Below are 21,327 nucleotides of genomic sequence, written 5' to 3' on the forward strand. Positions count from 1 at the left end.
CCTACACCCTTCTGTTTACTCATGCCCAACTGCTTGCATCTTGAAATCATGGCATGACACTTCCCAGTGTCATACTTTAACATACTTTTCCTTCCTCTTGCCGGACTGCCTTTATCTCTTTCTTCATTTTCAAAATGCAGCTCAAGTTGAGATATTCAAATAGGGAGGGAACACAGGAATATTAGTTATGGCTGCCTGGGTCAAAATCTGTAGTTTTTTTTTGAAGACTGGGATGTACTCTGAGGTTTTTAAATTTCTAGCACAAATGCTTCAGGTATCATAAAGGAGGAAAGGTATGAGATAAAAAAAAAGTGATGGGTCTCTAGCTGCCTGGATAGCATGTGCCTCATATAAAGATGATTAAATTAAACTTTTTGGAAAAACTCAGGACAGTCAGCCCAGGGGCTGCCAATTCACAAGTTTTTAATCACTTTGTGTTACAGATGAGGAAACTGAGAGCTAGAGAGAATGCTGGGAACGTAGTAGTATATGGCAATGCTAGAGCCTGGGTCTTCTGAATATGGGTCCAGTCTTCATAGCATACCATACATCTCTGGCACATTTCCCTTTTAATTCCTAGTGTATTTATTCCAGATAGTAATAATACTCATTAGTATTTGTTCAGTGTTATACAATCAGAAAAAAGCACTAATTCTATTTTTATAAACTACAGCTCAGAAAGGTGCTGTAGAAAGATGTGTTTTGCTTCCTGGGTTAGACTTCTGTGTTCCTTGGCAGAATCTTCTCAGGTCTGCCTGGAGAGCCCTACTATGGAATGCAGTCTCAGCTCCCTGTGATATTCTAGTCTGAGACCCTGTAGGGGGCAAGTGAATCCCTGACATGCTTCTCTCCCAGCTCACACTTACTATAAAGTGAAATCTTAGCTCTGGTGTCTGATTGATTGATTTCCCTCTCTGGGCTGCCTGGGTGGATTTTACCCCTTAAGGATTTCTGAAAATAAAAACATTTTCCTCAGCCTTCTTTCCCAGAAGAGAGGAATTTAATCGCCCAGACAAAAGTACACACTGAAATGTGAAAATTGCCCTCACACTTGGCAAAGATTGAAGCTAGACATTTCCTTTGGTCCAGTGGACAGCTACTGTACTGGCTGGGTTCTGAAAGCTTCCTTGTTAGGAGAAAGATAAGGCTTTGTTCTGACACATGGACACCTGGGCCCATTTGCCTGTTCAGGGGCCATGGTCCAACCCAAGTTATGGAGAGCAACTGGGTCTGCTTTGGCTTTTCTAAACTGAGCTCTCCTTACTTCTACTTTGAATACCTCTCAAGACACAATTTCAGGGTAGAGAGGCTTAAAATAGAAATCCATCAGGTTAAAAATATTCAGTGACCCCCACTGAAATACCAAAGTTTGTTTCTTTGCCAAGAGGCTCACTGTTGAGGATAGAAGAAAGTCTTATATATATGATACCGTCAGCAGGAATGGGAAAGAGCAGAAATAATAACTTGTGAAGGGAGTATAGAGTATGGGATAAAATCATGCCTTTCAGGGGCGCCTGGGTGGCTCAGTCGTTAAGTGTCTGCCTTCGGCTCAAGGCGTGATCCCGGAGTCCAGGGATAGAGCCCCATATCAGGCTCCTCCGCTGGGAGCCTGCTTCTTCCTCTCCCACTCCCCCTGCTTGTGTTCCCTCTCTCGTTGCTGTCTCTCCCTCTGTCAAATAAATAAAATCTTTAAAAAAAAATCATGCCTTTCAATTGGTCAGGAGATGACACAGGTTTGAAGGGGAGAGGCTGGGAATTTGGGATGTCCATTGGTTGTCAAGAGGACTTCCCTTGCCCCTGATATGAAAATATCTTACAATAGATGGGAGATCTCCTTAGCTGCTGGACACTTGCCATTTCTCTGTCTTGTTCTTATGTTGTGGTGACTCATGGTGGTTTATGAGATGCAGGCAACTTCCTGGCCCCGTGTTGCTGAATGGCCAAGTGTGTGTTCATTCATGCTATGGTCACAGAAAGGGTAACTCTCCTTGAAAAGCAGCAATGTTTGTGTTTAAGGCAGACTTTTCTCAGTTAATACACTTTATCATCTTCAAAGTCTTGGTTGAATAAACAAATATTTGCAATAAAAGAAAAATGTAAGTTAAAAATAAAGCAACAGGAACTGAAGAACGTTAAATTGTCACTTTATGAAAGGGAAGGGTCAAGCTATAGATTTATTTTAAATAGCAAGATTTCCAGTAATTTAACAAGTGTTTCCCTTTATATACAACTTTTAAGAAGCAAAATGTTAATTTGTATTTTTCACTGTTCATTTTAAATACGCAGCTCATTTTGAGATATATAGAAACCTATGCCGTTTTTAAAGATGAGAAAGTTCATATTTATGAAGGCCTTTCCATTCTGATTTCATGATTTTCATAATTATAACTAAACAGATTTGTTATATGTTATGGTTACAAGTTTCAGACTTGTATCCAAACTTGATAAATTTGTATGTAGACATTATAGTTATGTGTGATAGTCCCTGTGTTGCAATGTCCTTAAATACCTGACATTATGACAATGGTATTTTCTGGATTTACTGCTGGAGATACCTGTCCTCACAGTCTAGTGCTTAGAAAATCCTTCATATTCAAAAGGAGCTAGTGAGTGGGAGGCATCACATTTGTTCTTTAAAAGATTTTAAATAAGAAATGAATCTGTTAAACAATCTGCAAGGAAGGCCATCTCTCTTAGTAGTTTCCATGTTCTTGAAATTCCCCAAATGTTCAGTTTTTCTTTGGTAATTTAATTTCTGCTGCAGATGTCCATCCAATTATATGTGATTTATCATAGATTTTAATTTATGGGCCATATTTAAAAAGAGATAATATATTTTTTCTTACTTCATTCCTCATTCCAGTTTCAATGAATAATTGGTTTTTCCCATTATTATGAATTTATCTTTGGATGTTAATGCTTTTGGACAATGACTAGTCTCACAAGGTTCTTCTCCAGCTGTCACATTGCAAACCTGACACATCTGGAACCTTTTCATGCCAGTGTTGCTCTAAATGTGTCTTAATAAAAAATTATTCTAGTTTTAAGACTTTGAGGCCCTCTACATTAGAAATAGGGTTATAGAGTTAGAAGTTTGGGGAAAAAAACCTCAGAGCCAAATAAAACGTAATTTATTTGATTCAAAAGTGTATCTGTATTATCTGTATTATACCTGGCAAATAATCATCTTAACTTGTTATGATCTTCTTCAGAGACAAGGAACTTCATTCTGGACACCCCTGGTTACCATTCAGCCCTATTTTCACAAATACAGCTGGTGAGTACTTAAAGAAGTTGGTTACCTTTTTATGAATCAGATTGTCCTCATGTATATAGTAAAAATGTAATACTTGCCGTGCCTACTTCAGAAGAAGGCACTATAGCCTGATGGTTGAGAGAAATGAGCCCTGTGGTCCATGCTAAAGTCTTAGCTACTTAGTTCAGTGTGTTTCTGGGGTGGTTACTTGAACTCTCTTCATCTAGACGATGGCAAAAATAATACCAACCTGTGGGATTGTTATGAAGATGAAATTCAACAATGTTTTTTATATGCTTAGTGTAATGCTGGGCATACTGTGAGTTTCCTCAATTAATTGTGGCATATTTATGCATCTATAGGTACATATTTATGAAGATCAAATAATATATACACAGAAGTAGTTTATAAGTGTTAAGGAGCTATTCAGGTGTGTTGGCATCATTACTTGGGCATTCTGGTATTTTTTGAGCCTTGGCTTTGTGTTACAAACCTCCTGGGAATCTGAATGAAGCAGCCACTGAGCCACAGGAATGCTGATCCTTGTCCACTATCTGTCTCTGGCCTAAATAGGACCTACCATCCATTGGGCAGGCACTGTAGTCCAGGTCTTGTGTTTTGCCTACTTTAATGTTAATCCTCACAATAATCCTCCAAGGTAGGTATGATCCATATTCTACAGATGAAGAAATCAAGCTCAGCAAATTTAAATAAATTTAATAACTCACTGAAAGTTTATTTTAAACAGCTCTTAAGTTGGGGAATTAAAATCAAAACTCCAGTTTATTTAGTTTTAAAGTATGGGTACTGGGGCGCCTGGGTGGCTCAGTTGTTACTTGTCTGCCTTTGGCTCAGGGCGTGATCCCGGTGTTATGGGATCGAACCCCACATCGGGCTCCTCCACTGGAAGCCTGCTTCTTCCTCTCCCACTCCCCCTGCTTGTGTTCCCTCTCTCTCTGGCTGTCTCTCTCCCTGTCAAATAAATGTTTAAATGTTTAAAAAATAAAGTATGGGTACTTTTCACTATACTATGTCTCCTGGTGGGAGCGTAACAACGGTTGTCAGACAGATTTCTTCTTTTTTTTTTTTAATTTTTTTTTTTTAAGATTTTATTTATTTATTTAACAGAGATAGAGACAGCCAGTGAGAGAGGGAACACAAGCAGGGGGAGTGGGAGAGGAAGAAGCAGGCTCACAGTGGAGGAGCCTGATGTGGGGCTCGATCCCATAACGCCGGGATCACGCCCTGAGCCGAAGGCAGATGCTTAGCCGCTGTGCCACCCAGGCGCCCCTGTCAGACAGATTCTACCTTGTCCTGGATCTGCCACTCACAAGCCCTGTATCCTTAGGTGACTTGGCTTACTACTTGAACCTAAGTTTCTTCATCTGTGAAATGGCAGTAACAAGACTTACCCTATAGGAATTTTGTGAGAATTAAAAAGTGCATAGTAAGTGATAGTAAATAATAGGTGTTCATATTTTATCTTGTCTTCTGGTGCATGCCATGTCCCATGGGGGTGCTGGAGAGCTGCTCCTCTCTCTTCAGGCCAGCAGGGGGCAGTAGAGACCATAAAGGATGTGACCAAATCAGGACTTGTAGCCTTAGACACCCCCAGCTGGTATCCCCCTACCAGCCTAGGAATCTCTGAATCAGATCAGATCCTTCGAGTCTTTGATTCTGGCTCTTAGAAGAAAAAAGAAGAAAAAAACTCCTGATGTTATATACATTAATAGACAAAACCACCCACAACAGTAGTAATCCCTAGTGTTTGGATAAGACTCAGAATAGATGGTTTTATATTATACACGAAGCCGAGGCCATTCACAGTTGGCTCATGTTAGCGGTTTCATTAACCTCATGAAGACATTAATATCGTTAGGAAAACAGAAGGAGAATCCCTCCAACTCCTCCATTAGACCCAATTAGCAGAGCGCAGCAGCACAAAGGAGGTCCATGCCTCGCCTGTCTGTGCTCAGGCTTGCAGCCACTGTGATCCCCATTAGATTGCTACTTGCCAGTCATTAAATCAGCCTCATTTGTGGTACAGAGCCATCATTCCCAAAATAGGTTGCTTTCAAGAAATGAATATCGGTAAGTGATAACGATGACAAATTAACACAAGATGATAAAATAAACACAGATGCAGATAGGACCAAACAGTGATAGATGGAGTGGAGGTAGTATATCCCAGTTGCTTTGAAATATTATTTATTCTTTTTTCTTGCAAAAACCCTAGGAGATCCTTATTATTTTCATTTTTACTCTGGTTTCTCTGGCTTGTTCCCACTTGCTATCAGGAGCCCCTGGGAAAGTTCTCTGTGTTTTTCTGGTAGTTCTCAAAGGTGACAGTGGTGTGGGGTGTCTCATGTGTATCAAGAACAAATACAGTGGGGGACATGCAGTTTTATTCCTCCTGCTCTCAGGTCCCCAAATGCTGAGGTCTGTACTCCCATTGACCATAGTTTCCTCTGCTTGGTAATGTAGCGACTGTTTCTGCTGGTTATTACTTTGGGTGTTTTCCAGCTCTGAAGGTGATAAACTTGTGGTGTTTTAGTTCAAGTGTGTATGTGAGGGTTGTACCTCTTTCCTCCTAAAAAAAAGTCACATCCTGTTACACACTCTTAGCACGATACCAAGAAGACCTTGGATTCTTTATGAAAATAGGCATTTTTTTTGTCCATCCTGCCAATTTCTCATCCTTTAAGATTGAGCCTAGATATCCTATTTTCCAAGAAGTCTTCCCCAAATCCCAGGTTGCTCTGTGAGCATTCCCCACCCCTTTATCCCAAAGTGCCCTGCTTACTATCTTGGCACACTACATCAACAAAAGTCTAGTGGGGCAGATGACAGGTAACTCCTTATTTGCTCTTGAATCCCCAGCACCTAGGACAATGCCTGCCCTATCGTGGGCATACATCCATGTTCATGAAGCAAACCTAATTTCCTCTTTGGTTTTGTGATTATTCCTGGTTTTGTTCCTTCTGCCCCTTTAACTTTCTCTCATTACTTCAGTCTGATGCCTGCCTTCTTTGACATTACACTCTGAGTGCCTCTTTTTTACCTAGTCCTCTGAATTAGTGGTCTGGTTTTGAATCGTCAACCAGGTTTTAAACCAATTCTTTCTTTCGATGACTGTATTAGCTTCCTGGGGCTGCTGTAACAAAGTACAACAAGCTCGATGGCTTACACACCAGGAATTTATTGTCTTAGTTCTGGAGGCTAGAAGTCAGAAATCAAGGTGTCAGCAGGGTTTGTTTCTTCTAAGGGCTAGGAGGGAGACTTTGTTCCATGCGCCCTCTCTTAGCTTTTGGTGGCCTCAGGTGGTCTTTAGCTTGTTGGGGGTCTCCCTGTGTCTTCACATCATCCTCCTTTTGTATTTGTCTCTGTGTCAGAATTCCCTCCCTTTTTAAAAAATTTTTTCATTATGTTGTTAGTCACCATACAGTACATCCTTAGTTTTTGACGTAATGTTCCATGATTCATTGTTTGCATATAACACCCAGTGCTCTGTGCAATATGTGCCCTCCTTAATACCCATCACCGGCCTTTCCCAATCCCCCACCCCGTCCCCTCTGAAGCCCACAGTTTGTTTCCCAGAGTCCATAGTCTCTCGTGGTTCATCCACCCTTCTTTTACCCCCCTTCATTGTTCCCTTCCTTCTCCTACCGATCTCCCTGCTATTTCTTATGTTCCATAAATGAGTGAAACCATATGATAATTGTCTTTCTCTGCTTGCCTTATTTCACTTAGCATGATCTCCTCCACTCCCGTCCATGTTGCTGCAAATGTTGGGTAATTGTTCTTTCTGATGGCTGAGTAATATTCCATTGTATATATGAACCACATCTTCTTTATCCATTCGTCTGTTGAAGGGCATCTCGGCTCCTTCCACAATTTAGCTATTGTGGACAATGCTGCTATGAACATTGGGGTGCATCTGGCCCTTCTCTTCACTACGTCTATATCTTTCGGGTAAATACCCAGTAGTGCAATGGCTGGGTCATAGGGCAGCTCTATTTTAGCTTTTTAAGGGACCTCCACACTGTTTTCCAAAGTGCATGTACCAACTCGCATTCCCACCAACAGTGTAAGAGGGATCCCCTTTTTCCACATCCTCTCCAACATTTGTTGTTTCCTGCCTTGTCCATTTTTGCCATTCTAACTGGCATAAGGTGGTATCTCAAGGTGGTTTTGATTTGAATTTCCCTGATGGCTAATGATTTTGAACAGTTTTTCATGTGTCTGATAGCCATTTGTGAGTCTTCATTGGAAAAGTATCTGTTGATATCTTCTGCCCAGTTTTTGATTTCTTTTTTTTTTTTTTAAAGATTTTATTTATTTATTTGACAGAGATAGAGACAGCCAGCGAGAGAGGGAACACAAGCAAGGGGAGTGGGAGAGGAAGAAGCAGGCTCATAGCGGAGGAGCCTGATGTGGGGCTCGATCCCTTAACGCCGGGATCACGCCCTGAGCCGAAGGCAGACGCTTAACCGCTGTGCCACCCAGGTGCCCTTCTGATTATTTGTTTCTCATGTATTGAGTTTGAGAAGCTCTTTGTAGATCTTGGATACCAGTCTTTTATCTGTAGTGTCATTTGCAAATATCTTCTCCCATTCCATGGGCTGCCTCTTAGTTTTTTTGACTGTTTCCTTGGCTGTGAGGAAGCTTTTTATCTTGATGAAGTCCCACAAGTTCATTTTTTCTTTTGTTTCTCTTGCCTTTGGAGATGTGTCATGAAAGAAGTTGCTGTGGCCAATGTCAAAGAGGTTACAGCCTATGTTCTCCTCTATGATTTTGATGGATTGCTACTCACATCGAGGTCTTTCATCCATTTGGAGTTTATCTTTGTGTATGGTGTGAGAGAGTGGTCAAGTTTCATTCTTTTGCATATAGCTGTCCAATTTTCCCAGTACCATTTACTGAAGAGACTGGTTTTTTTTCCACTGGATGTTTTTTCCTGCTTTGTCAAAGATTAGTTGCCGATACAGCCAAGGGTCCATTTCTGGGGTCTCTATTCTGTTCCATTGGTCTATGTGTCTGTTTTTGTGCCAGTACCATGCTGTCTTTGTGATCACAGCTTTGTCGTATAGCTTGAAATCCAGCAACGTGATGCCCCCAGCTTTGTTTTTCCTTTTCAACATTTCCTTGGCAATTCGGGGCCTTTTCTGGTTCCACACAAATTTAAGGGCTGTTTGTTCCAGCTCTTTGAAAAATGTCATTGGTATTTTGACTGGGATGGCATTGAAAGTATAGATTGCTCTGGGTAGCATAGACATTTTAACTATGTTTATTCTTCCAATCCATGAGCATGGAATGCTTTTCCATCTTTTTGTGTCTTCTTCACTGTCTTTCAAGAGTGATCAGTAGTTTCTAGAGTATAGACCCTTTACCTCTCTGGTTAAGTTAATTTTGAATATCGTATGATTTTTGGTGCTATTGTAAATGGAATGGATTCCCTAATTTCTCTTTCTTCTGTCTCATTGTTTGTGTATAGAAATGCAACTGATTTCTGAGCATTGATTTTGTATCCTGCCACATTACTGAATTGCTCTGTAAGTTCTAGTAATTTGGGGGTGGAATCTTTTGGGTTTTCCATATAGAGTATCATGTCATCTGCGAAGAGAGACAGTTTGACTTCTTCTTTGGCGATTTGGACACCTTTTATCCCTTTTTGTTGTCTGATTGCTGTTGCAAGGACTTCTAGTACTATATTGAGCAATAATGGTGAGGGTGGGCATCCTTGTCGTGTTTCTGATCTTAAGGGAAAGGCTCTCAGCTTTTCCCCATTGAGAATGATATTTGCTGTAGGCTTTTCATAGATGCTTTTTATGTAATTGAGGAATGTACCCTCTATCCCTACACTCTGAAGGCTTTTAATCAGGAAAGGATGCTGTATTTTGTCAGATGCTTTTTCTGCATCAGTTGAAAGGATCATATGGTTCTTGACTCTTTTCTTGATGTGATGTGATCTATCACACTGATCGATTTGCGTATGTTGAACCACCCTTGCATCCCAGGGATGAATCCCACTTGGTCATGATGGATAATCCTTTTAATGTACTGTTGGATCCTATTAGCTAGGATCTTGTTGAGAATTTCGGCGTCCATATTCATCAGGGATATCGGTCTGTAATTCTCCTTTTTGATGGGGTCTTTGCCTGGTTGGGAATCAAAGTAATACTGGCCTCATAGAATGAGTTTGATAGTTTTCCTTGTGTTTCTATTTTTTGAACCAGCTTCAAGAGAATAGGTGTTATTTCTTCTTTGAATGTTTGGTAGAATTCCCTGGGGAATCCGTCAGGTCCTGGACTGTTTTTTTGGGGGGAGGTTTTTGATCACTACTTCAATCTCTTCATAATTACTCGGTCTGTTTAAATAATAAATTTCTTCCTGTTTCAGATTTGGTAGTTTTTAGGTTTCCTGGAAGGCATCCATTTCTTCCAGGTTGTTTAATTTATTGGCATGTAGTTGTTGATAATAGTTTCTAATGATTCTTCCTATTTCTTTGGTGTTGGTCGTGATCTCTCCCTTTTCATTCATAATTTTATTAATTTGGGTCCTTTCTCTATTCCTTTGAATATGTGTGGCCAGTGGCTTATAGATCTTATTTATTCTTTCAAAGAACCAGCTTCTCGTTTTGTTGATCTGCTCTTCTCTGCTTCTGGTTTCTAATTCATTGATCTCTGCTCTAATCTTGATCAACTGCCTTTTTGTGCATGGGTTAGACCTGTTCTTCTGTTCCTGCTCCAGCTTCTTGAAGTGAGAATATAAAAACCGCATTTTAGATTTTTCTATTCTTTTGAGTGAGGCTTGAATGGCTATGTATTTTCCCCTTAGGACTGCCTTTGCAGTGTCCCATAGGTTTTGGACCGATGTGTTTTCATTCTCATTGGTTTCCATAAATTGCTTAAGCTCCTTCTTAATTCCCTGTGTTACCCAATCATTCTTGAGCAGAATGGTTCTTAGTTTCCAAGTGTTTGAGTTTCTTCCAAATTTTTCCTTGTGATTGAGTTCCAGTTTCAAAGCATTGTGGTCTGAGAATATGCAGGGAATAATCTGTCTTTTGGTATCAGTTGAGACCTGTTTTGTGACCCAGTATATAGTCTATTCTGGATAAAGTTCCATGTGCATTTGAAAAGAATGAGTATTCTGTTGTTCTGGGGTGTAGTGTTCTATATATATCTATGAGGTCCATCTGGTAAGTATGTCATTCAAAGCTCTTGTTCCTTTGCCGATTTTCTGCTTAGGTGATCTGTCTATTGCTGAGAGTGGAGTGTTGAGGTCCCCTAGTAGTAACGTATTATTATCTATACGTCTCTTTATTCTGGTTATCAGTTGGCTTGTGTATCTAGCTGCTCCCCTGTTGGGGGCATAGATATTTATATTTATATTTATTTATATTTGTCATATCCACTTGTTGGATACATCCTTTAAGAATAATATAGTGTCCTTATGTATCTCAGACTACAGTCTTTAGTTTAAAATCTAATCTGTCTGATATGAGAATTGCTACCCCAGCTTTCTTTTGAGGTCTGTTGGCATGAAAAATGATTCTCCATCCCTTCACTTTCAGTCTGGACGTATCTTTATGTTCAACGTGAGTCTCTTGGAGACAGCAAATTTTATCTAATCTGGAACCCTATGGCATTATGGGAGCATTTAAACCATTCACATTGAGAGTGATTATTGAGTGATATGATTTTAATATTGTCATGTTGCCGGTGAAGTCTTTGTTTCTATAGATTGTAAATTTCTGTTCTGTATCACTCTTGGGGACTTTTTACTTTTATAGAACACCCCCCTTAATATCTCATGTAGGGCTGGTTTGATGGTTACGAATTCCTTCAGTTTCTGCCCATCCTGGAAGGTCCTTATCTCTGCATCAATTCTGAATGACAGCCTTGTTGGATAAAGGATCCTTGGCTGCATGTTCTTCTCAGATAGAACTTTGAAAACACCCTGCCAACACTTCCTAGCCTGCCAGGTCTCTGTAGACAGGTCTGATGTTATTCTGATATTTTTCCCTCTGTACGTAGGATTTTCTTCCCCCTGGCTGCTTTCAATACTGTGTCCTTGGATCTAATATTTGAGAACTGCTGTATGACGTGACATGGTGTAGGTCTGTTGTCATTTACCTTGGGAGGCGTTCTCTCTGCCTCTTGGACACAAATGCTTGTTTCCTTTGCCAGATTAGGGAAGTTCTCAGCTACAATTTGTTCAAATATCTCTTCTAGACCTCTCTCTTTCTCCACCCCCTTGGGGATGCTGATGATTCTGACATTGGAACGTTTCATTGAGTCAGTAATCTCCCGTAATCTACATTCTTGAGATTGGATTTTTTTGAGCCAAGTTTCTGTTTTAACTTTTTCTTCTACCATCCCATCCTCCAATTCACTAATTCGTTCTTCTGCCTCATTTACCCTGTCCGTCAGAGCATCTAGTTTAGACTGCAATTGATTCATAGCATTTTTAAAAAAGATTTTATTTATTTATTCGACAGAGATAGAGACAGCCAGCGAGAGAGGGAACACAAGCAGGGGGAGTGGGAGAGGAAGAAGCAGGCTCATAGCGGAGGAGCCTGATGTGGGACTCGATCCCATAATGCCAGGATCATGCCCTGAGCCAAAGGCAAACGCTTAACTGCTGTGCCACTCAGGTGCCCCGATTCATAGCATTTTTAATTTTTGCCAGATTCACTCTCATTTCTGCCCTTAGAGATTCTCTAGTCTTAATATTTTCGCTACTATTTTTTTCAAGCCTATACATCATCTCGATCATTGTTACTCTGAACTCCATTTCTGACAATTTGGTTATAACCATATCCATCAGTTCTGTGGCAGAGGCCACAGTCTCTGTCTCCTTTCTTTGCTGGAGATTCCTCCTCCTTGACATTCTGATGAGGAGAGGTTGTGGGGATGCACAGAGTCCAAGTTATTGACCAGGACCCAGGCAACGTTCACTTGTTTTATAGGGACCTTAGGGATGTGGGCTTCTTGATTTTTCAGCCTGCCTTCTGGGGGAAGGGGCCTGCCTCGCTGATACTCAGGCAACTGTGTTTGGCTAGAGTTGCCCTGTCTCCTGCAAGGGGGGTGGGGTGGGCACAATGCAAACTGGTATTTCCGGGCTTTTGTTTTCTGGTGGCTTTCCCTGGCAGTTTTCTGTGACTCTTCTGAGAGAGCAGCAGTGGCCATATCCTAGCCTCTGTCTCCGAATAGAGAGATCTCATTTTGCTTTCCACTGAGCTCTCCTAGTCTCTTTAACTCTGTTTCTGTTGGTGCTGCTAAAAACCCCACAGCATCCCGGGATGTGTGCATCCCACAGCCACTCTCCCAGCCCTCGCTTCCAGGGCTGGGATGTCTCTGTCCTTTGTGCTTTTAACATCATCAGCTGCCCAGGTTCCCGCGCACTCTCCCGAGCTCCCTGTTTCAGTGCGGTCGCATGCACGCTCCCGAGCTCCTGGTTTCAGTCTAGTTCGAGTGTGCGCTCCAGAGCTACGGTTTTCAGTTTGGACGCACGCGAGCTCCCGAGCTCCCGATATCAGTCTGGTTCCAGTGAGCACTCTGGAGCATGGGTTTTCAGTCTGGTCGCATGAGCACTCCCGAACTCCCGGTTTCAGTCTGGTTCGGGTGAGCGCTCCGGAGCTCCGGTTTTCAGTCTGGTTGTGCACGTGTTCCCAGGTTCCCAGTCTCAGTCTGCTTTCTTGCGAGTACGGTCTGCGATTCCGACCTGCTCCCCAGTGCACGTGGCTACTGCTTCCCAGTGCCTGATCCCGGCTGCTCCCTCCCTCTTCTGTTTATCTTAGAATATCTGTGCGCAGAGTCATGGCTCCCCGCTTTGTACCTCAATACTCAGCGCTGGACATGTTTGTAGAGATCCATATGTATCTTCCTACCTCTTGGGCTGATTTCGTGGGTGTTCAGGATGGTCTGGTAGATATCCAGCTCGATTCAGGGGACTAGCTGAAAAAAGGTCCCCTACGCCTCCACCATCTTTTTTCTTCCCCCAGAATTCCCCTTTTATAAGGACACCAGTCATACTGGATTAGGGTCCATCCTAATGACTTTGTCTTAACTTGTCATCTGCAAAGACCTATTTTCACATAAGGTCACATTCACAGGTACTGGAGATTAAGACTTCAACATCATTTCAGGAGACATAATTCAACCCATAACAAGTGCCTCATTTGGTGACACCTCGAGGGTAGATGGCGTCACACAGCTGGCCTGGGTTTGGCCAAAACTTCCCACAGTGGCTTCTCTTTTCTAGGAGAATTATTGCTAGTTCACTTTCCTTTTCCAACTTCTCAAGGAGAGCGCAGATCTCAGACTAGCACCTGTTTCTTATGTTTCACACTGCAACTAGACTGGGCTGTACACTTTGAGAAGTGAAAAAAAATGTCCCAGGCTAATCAGCATTGGTGCGCAGCTGAAACCAAGTTCATACTCTGGGGTATTCAGGTCTTCTGTCCTTACAGCCTGTTTTTGGGAAGACAATGTATCATTAACTGGAATGGTATAGCAGCCTTCTGATAATATATGCCAACATTTTGTTGATTTGCTACCTCTGAATGGATTAAGAATGCTCTGAATAATCCCACTGAGACTGGGTAATCTTAGAAAATGTCTTGATAACAGTGAAACAATCAGAATAAGCTTGTTTGGCACAATCTACAGGGATCATCCCTAAGGAGAAAACAAAGTCAAAAATAGCAGAAAGAAATGGAAGGACACACGGATAGTTCATAAACTGAGCATCAAAATGAAAAGGAAAGGAATGGGCGCACCTCCAGAAACACCACCTCAGTCAATATTAAGCCAGTGATTCAAATCTAAAATAGAGATTGGCTAAATCTTCCATTGGATTAATTTCTTCCACTCAGTTCTTTCTCCTTATTTGGAAAGTAGAAACAATCGCCTTCTTCCCTTTTACTCTTGTGAAATGAATATGAATGTTCTGAGCTTGCAGAAATTGTTCGAAACTCTCTCCTTCCATTTCCATCAACATACTTTTGTGAGCCTGATCACAAAACATAGAACTGGTTTAGATATACATAATCCCTCAATTGTTGTCAATCCAATTTAGACTAGGTAAGTTGAGAAAGAAGCTAGTTCATGTATCATTCAAAAGTGTAAATATCGATGTGCACTGTATTGGTTCAAAGAGTGCATACAGGATTTTAACATGGAGAATATTTTGTGAGGACTGATGAGATGATGCCTGTGACTGTACCAAGCACAGTGCCTGGTGTTGAACAGGTGCTCAGTGCATGTTTCTTCATTCATTTATTAACTCCTGTACCAAAACTCTCAGTGGGTTATGGCTTCCAGCGCAATATGCTGGGATCCTTGAACATGTCTGTGAGGGAGTATGACCTACTTCACTGACAGTGGGTTACAGTATGTTCTTACCTTTTATTTTCCAAGTAAATGCATGAATATACACATGCTTTATTATTAAGAAGTCCAGAGCTTCTGATTTTATTTATTTATTTATTTATTTATTTATTTATTTATATTATTATTTTTAAAAGACTTTTGGTTTATTTTAAGGCGTGAGAGAGCATGAATGAGAGGGGCATAGGGGGAAGGAGAGAGAATTTCAAGCGGACTCCACATTGAGTGCAGAACCCAATGCGGGGCTCTATCTCACAACACTGAGATCAGAACCTGAGTGGAAACCAAGAGTTGGATTCTTAACCAACTGTGCCATCCAGGCACCCCTATTATTTTTTTTAAGTAGGCTTCATGCTGGGTCTGAATTCCTGACCCTGAGATCTTAATCTGAGCTGAGATCAAGAATTGGATCCTTAACCAACTGAGCCTCCCAGATGCCCCATGTTTCTACTGATTTTATTATTTAAACATATTTTTCCATTCATCAACACATATTAAAAAGTATTTCCATCAATGGATGAATGAATAAAAAATGTGATGCATATATGTAACGAAATATTATTCAGTCTTAAAAAAGGAGGAAATTGTGGCGTATGTTGTAACATGGATGAACTTTGAAAACAATATGCTATGTGAAGCAAACCAGATACAAAAAAGACCAATATTGTATAATTCCACTTTATGAAATCTTCAGAAGAGACAGAAAAGAGAACAGTGGTTATCAGGGATGGAGGGAAGGGAGAAATGGAGCTTATTGGTTAGTGGGTATAGAGTTGTAGTTTGGGATGATGAAAAGGTTCTGGAGATGGATGGTGTGGTGGTGGTTGTACAACTTTGTGAAGGTACTTAATGCCACTGAATTGCATACTTAAAATGGTTAAAATTGTGAATTTTATGTTATGTATGTTTTATTACACTATAAAAATACGAAGTAGAAAAAAAAAAGACTACCTATTTGATTATACCCCATGGGACAGTAGTGGCTCTCCGAGGAAAAAAGGAAAAGCATTATTTGTAGCATTTGCTAATTTCTGTAGTGTAAATGCTTCCCCCACGGCCAATTTCAAGCTATTGACCTGATGACTTTGAACTTGGAGTTCAAAGAGAAGAGCAACATTGGCTCTTCTGAGCCCACTCCTGTCTTTGGGAAATGAGAAACTTACTATGCCTTTACTTCTTCCTTCCTCTCTCCACTTGCCCCTCTTTGTTGTAAATTGGAATTTTAAATCCAGGTTATTAGATGATTATTATCACTTTTACGCTGGGCAACATGTAGCCTTTTAGTGATAATTTGACATTCACAGTAATTCTTTGTCTGTATGTTAACTAGACTATTTTTCACTAACCACTTTTTCTTTTATAATATCAATTTTCCCTTTCTTGAATTTTTGGTTTATTTCATCTTTCAGTTATATATATATACACTCTAGATGTTTTTTTCATGAAGAGTACATGAGTGTTTTAATTTCAGAATATTTAAATTTCTGAAATTTTTTTTTGCCTTTGAAGGTTGAACTGCTTGAGTAGATGTATTGTACTTTTTTCCACTTAAATTCGGTTCATAAAGATTGAGACCAATCTGATATTTGCTCTTTTGCACATCATTTTTTATTTCTGATTGTATTCTTGCATATTTTTTCACTAATCTTGAAGCTCAAAATTTTATCTAGGTTACATCTAAATAATTTTGCCTGGTACTCTTTAAGGCTTTGGGATTTGCAAAATGAATTCTTCATCTTAAGACATTTGCTTCTAATTTAAAAAAGTTATTTCTTCTCTTTCTCCTCCATTTTTACATCTGACATTACTTCTATAGATAAAATCTTAATCTCTCCATAGATCTTATCCTTTCTTTCATTAAATTAGCCTGTTAATCCATTTCTCCTGCATTTGTGGAAGAATATTTTGAGCTTGACTTCTATAATCCTGATTACATTTTAGAAGGATCTCATCAGTTAGTCATATCCATTGTAGTATTTTCACTACATGTTTTTATTGCAATGTGGTTTTTTGTTTTTTTGTTTTTGTTTTTGTTTTTTGTTTTGTTTTTTTTTTTTTTTTAATGATTTTTTATTATATTATGTTAGTCACCATACAGTACATCCCCGGTTTCCGATGTAAGGCTCAATGATTCATTAGTTCTGTATAACACCCAGTGCACCATGCAATACGTGCCCTCTTTACTACCCATCACCGGTCTATCCCATTCCCCCACCCCCCTCCCCTCTGAAGTCCTCAGTTTGTTTCTCATAGTCCATAGTCTCTCATGTTTCATTCCCCCTTCTGATTACCCCCCCTTTCTTTATCCCTTTCTTCCCCTACTGATCATCCTAGTTCTTATGTTCCATAGATGAGAGAAATCATATGATAGTTGTCTTTCTCTGCTTGACTTATTTCACTTAGCATTATCTCCTCCAGTGCTGTCCATGTTGTAGCAAATGTTGAGAACTCGCTCTTTCTGATAGCTGAGTAATATTCCATCGTATATATGGACCACAACTTCTTAATCCAGTCATCTGTTGAAGGGCATCTCGGCTCCTTCCACGATTTAGCTATTGTGGACATTGCTGCTATGAACATTGGGGCGCATATGGCCCTTCTCTTCACTACGTCTGTATCTTTGGGGTAAATACCCAGTAGTGCAATGGCTGGATCATAGGGTAGTTCAATTTTTAACTTTTTAAGGGACCTCCACACTGTTTTCCAGAGTGGCTGTACCAACTTGCATTCCCACCAACAATGTAGGAGGGATCCCCTTTCTCCACATCCTCTCCAACAATTGTTGTTTCTTGCCTTGTCTATTTTTGCCATTCTAACTGGCGTAAGGTGGTATCTCAGTGTGGTTTTGATTTGAATTTCCTTGATGGCTAATGATTTTGAACATTTTTTCATGTGTCTGTTAGCCATTTGTATGTCTTCATTGGAAAAGTGTCTGTTCATATCTTCTGCCCATTTTTTGATTTGTTTATTTGTTTCTCATGTATTGAGTTTGAGAAGTTCTTTGTAGATCTTGGATACCAGTCCTTTATCTGTAGTGTCATTTGCAAATATATTCTCCCATTCCGTGGGCTGCCTCTTAGTTTTTCTGACTGTTTCCTTGGCTGTGCAGAAACTTTTAATCTTGATGAAGTCCCATAAATTCATTTTATCTTTTGTTTCTCTTGCCTTTGGGGATGTGTCATGAAAAAGGTTGCTTTGGCTGATGTCGTAGAGGTTGTTGCCTATGTTCTCCTCTAGAATTTTGATGGATTCCTGTCTCACATCGAGGTCTTTCATCCATTTGGAGTTTATTTTTGTGTATGGTGTGAGATAGTGGTCAAGTTTCATTCGTTTGCATGTAGCTGTCCAATTTTCCCAGCACCATTTATTGAAGAGACTGTCTTTTTCCCACCGGATGTTTTTTCCTGCTTTATCAAATATTAGTTGCCCAAAGAGCCGAGGGTCCATTTCTGGGCTCTCTATTCTGTTCCATTGGTCTATGTGTCTGTTTTTGTGCCAGTACCATGCTGTCTTTGTGATCACAGCTTTGTAGTACAGCTCGAAATCCGGCATTGTGATGCCCCCAGCTTTGTTTTTCCTTTTCAACAGTTCCTTGGAGATTCGGGGCCTTTTCTGTTTCCATACAAATTTAAGGACTGTTTGTTCCAGTTCTTTGATAAATGTCCTTGGTATTTTGATTGGGATAGCATTGAAAGTGTAGATTGCTCTGGGTAGCATGGACATTTTAACTATGTTAATTCTTCCGATCCATGAGCATGGAATATCTTTCCATCTTTTTATGTCTTCCTTAATGTCTTTCAAGAGTGATTTATAGTTTCTAGAATATAGGTCCTTTACGTCTCTGGTTAAGTTAATTCCAAGGTAACGTATGGTTTTTGGTGCTATTGTAAATGGGATGGATTCCCTAATTTCTCTTTCTTCGGTCTCGTTATTCGTGTATAGAAATGCAACTGATTTCTGAGCATTTATTTTGTATCCTGCCACGTTACTGAATTGCTCTATAACTTCTAATAGTTTGGGAGTGGCTTCTTTTGGGTTTTCCATATAGAGTATCATGTCATCTGTGAAGAGAGACATTTTGATTTCTTCTTTGCCAATTTGAATACCTTTGATCCCTTTTTGTCGTCTGATTGCTGTTGCAAGGACTTCTAGTACTATGTTGAATAATAGTGGCGAGAGTGGGCATCCTTGTCGTGTTCCTGATCTTAAGGGAAAGGCTTCCAGCTTTTCCCCATTGAGAATAATATTTGCAGTAGGCTTTTCATAGATGGCTTTTATGAGATTGAGAAATGTACCTTCTATTCCTACACTCTGAAGGGTTTTAATCAGGAAAGGATGCTGTATTTTGTCAAATGCTTTTTCGGCATCGATTGAGAGGATCATATGGTTCCTGAGTCTTTTCTTGTTGATATGATGTATCACGCTGATTGATTTGCGAATATTGAACCACGCTTGCATCCCAGGTATGAATCCCACTTGATCGTGATGGATAATCCTTTTAATGTATTGTTGGATTCTATTAGCAAGTATCTTGTTGAGGATTTTGGTGTCCATATTCATTAGGGAAATCGGTCTGTAATTCTCCTTTTTGATGGGGTCTTTGCCTGGTTTGGGGATCAAGGTAATATTGGCCTCATAGAATGAGTTCGGTAGCTTTCCTTCTGTTTCTATTTTTTGAAATAGCTTTAGGAGAATAGGTATTATTTCTTCTTTGAATGTTTGGTAGAATTCCCCAGGAAAACCGTCGGGGCCTGGAGTTTTGTTATTTGGAATGTTGTTTATCACTGACTCAATTTCTTCATAATTAATTGGCCTGTTTAAGGAATCAATTTCTTCCGGTTTCAATCCTGGTAGTTTATAGGTTTCCAGGAAGGATTCCATCTCTTCCAGATTGCTTAGTTTATTGGCATATAGCTGTTGATAAAAATTTCTAATAATCCTTCCAATTTCAATGGTGCTCGTCGTGACCTCTCCTTTTTCATTCATAATTTTAATAATCTGGTCCTTTCTCTTTTCTTTTGGATAAGTCTTGCCAGGGGTCTGTCAATTTTATTGATTCTCTCAAAGAACCAGCTTCTAGTTCTGTTGATCTGCTCTACTGTACTTCTGGTTTCTGCTTGATTGATTTCAGCTCTAATTTTGGTCAACTGCTTCCTCGTGCGTGGATTAGGCCTGTCCCTCTGTTGCTGTTCCAGCTTCTTGAGGTGAGAATATAAAAACTGCATTTTAGATTTTTCTATTCTTTTGAGTGAGGCTTGGATGGCTATGTATTTCCCCCTTAGGACTGCCTTTGCAGTATCCCATAGGTTTTGGACTGTTGTATTTTCATTCTCATTGGTCTCCATAAATTGTTTAATTTGATTTTTGATTTCCTGGTTTATCGAGTCATTCCTGAGCAGGATGGTTCTTAGTCTCCAAGTGTTTGAGTTTCTTCCAAATTTTTCCTTGTGGTTGAGTTCCAATTTCAGAGCGTTGTGGTCTGAGAATATGCAGGGGATAATTTCAATCTTTTGGTATCGGTTGAGACCTGTTTTGTGTCCCAGAACATGGTCTATTCTTGAGAATGTTCCATGGGCATTAGAATAGAATGAGTATTCTTTGGTTCTGGGGTGTAGTGTTCTATATATATCTATGAGGTCCAACTCGTCGAGTATGGCATTCAAAGCCTTTGATTCTTTGCTTAGTTTTTGCCAGGGTGTTCTGTCTATTTCTGATAGTGGAGTGTTGAGGTCCCCTACTATTAATGTATTTTTATCTATGTGTCTCTTTATTCTGGTTAAGAGTTGGCTTGTGTATCTTGCTGCTCCCCTGTTGGGGGCATATATATTTATAATTGTCATATCCACTTGTTGAATACTTCCCTTAAGAATAATATAGTGCCCTTCTGCATCTCTAACTATAGTCTGTAGTTTAAAATTCAATTTATCTGATATGAGAATTGCTACCCCAGCTTTCTTTTGAGGTCCATTTGCGTGAAAGATGGTACTCCATCCCCTTACTCTCAGTCTGAATGCATCTTTGGGTTTGAAATGAGTCTCTTGTAGACAGCAAATGGATGGGTCATTTCTTTTTATCCAATCTGCAACCCTGTGGCGTTTTATGGGATGGTTCAAACCATTTACATTAAGACTGATTACTGAGAGATATGATTTTAATGTTGCCATGTTGCCAGTAAAGTCTTTGTTTGTATTGGCTGTGACTTTCTGTTCTGTATCACTCTTGGGGCCTTTTTACTTTTATAGAACCCCCCGTAATATCTCCTGTAGGGCTGGTTTCATGGTTACAAAATTGGTTAGTGAGTGGCGATTCTGAAATGTCTTTATTTCTCCATCAATTCTGAATGACAGCCTTGCTGGATAAAGGATCCTTGGCTGCATGTTTTTCTCTGAAAGAGCTTTAAATATGCTCCCCCAACCCTTTCTCTCATTCCAGGTCTGTGTAGACAGGTCTGACGTAATTCTGATGCTTTTGCCTTGGTACGTGAGAAATTTCTTTGCCCTGGCCGCTTTCAATACTGTATCCTTGCATCTAATACTTGAGAATTTCACTATGACGTGACGTGGCGTAGGTTTGTCATGGTTGAGCTTGGGAGGGGTCCTCTCTGCCTCTTGGACACGAATGTTTGTTTCCCTTGCTAGATTAGGGAAGTTTTCAGCTACAATTTGTTCAAATATCTCT

General features: G+C 40.1%; 1 protein-coding gene across 2 annotated transcripts in view; it reads left to right on the top strand.

Annotated features, from left to right (window-relative positions):
• PLPPR1 (phospholipid phosphatase related 1) overlaps window positions 1-21,327 on the top strand; it is a 582,239-nt gene that overhangs the window by 54,309 nt on the left and 506,603 nt on the right. For both annotated transcript variants that reach the window (XM_044386778.3, XM_057313626.1), the window contains exon 3: window positions 3,213-3,277. The gene's annotated coding sequence lies outside the window, so the exon portion shown is untranslated. The remainder of the gene's footprint in view (window positions 1-3,212; window positions 3,278-21,327) is intronic.

Source organism: Ursus arctos, unplaced genomic scaffold, assembly GCF_023065955.2.
Source record: "Ursus arctos isolate Adak ecotype North America unplaced genomic scaffold, UrsArc2.0 scaffold_18, whole genome shotgun sequence".
Taxonomy (NCBI): domain Eukaryota; kingdom Metazoa; phylum Chordata; class Mammalia; order Carnivora; family Ursidae; genus Ursus; species Ursus arctos.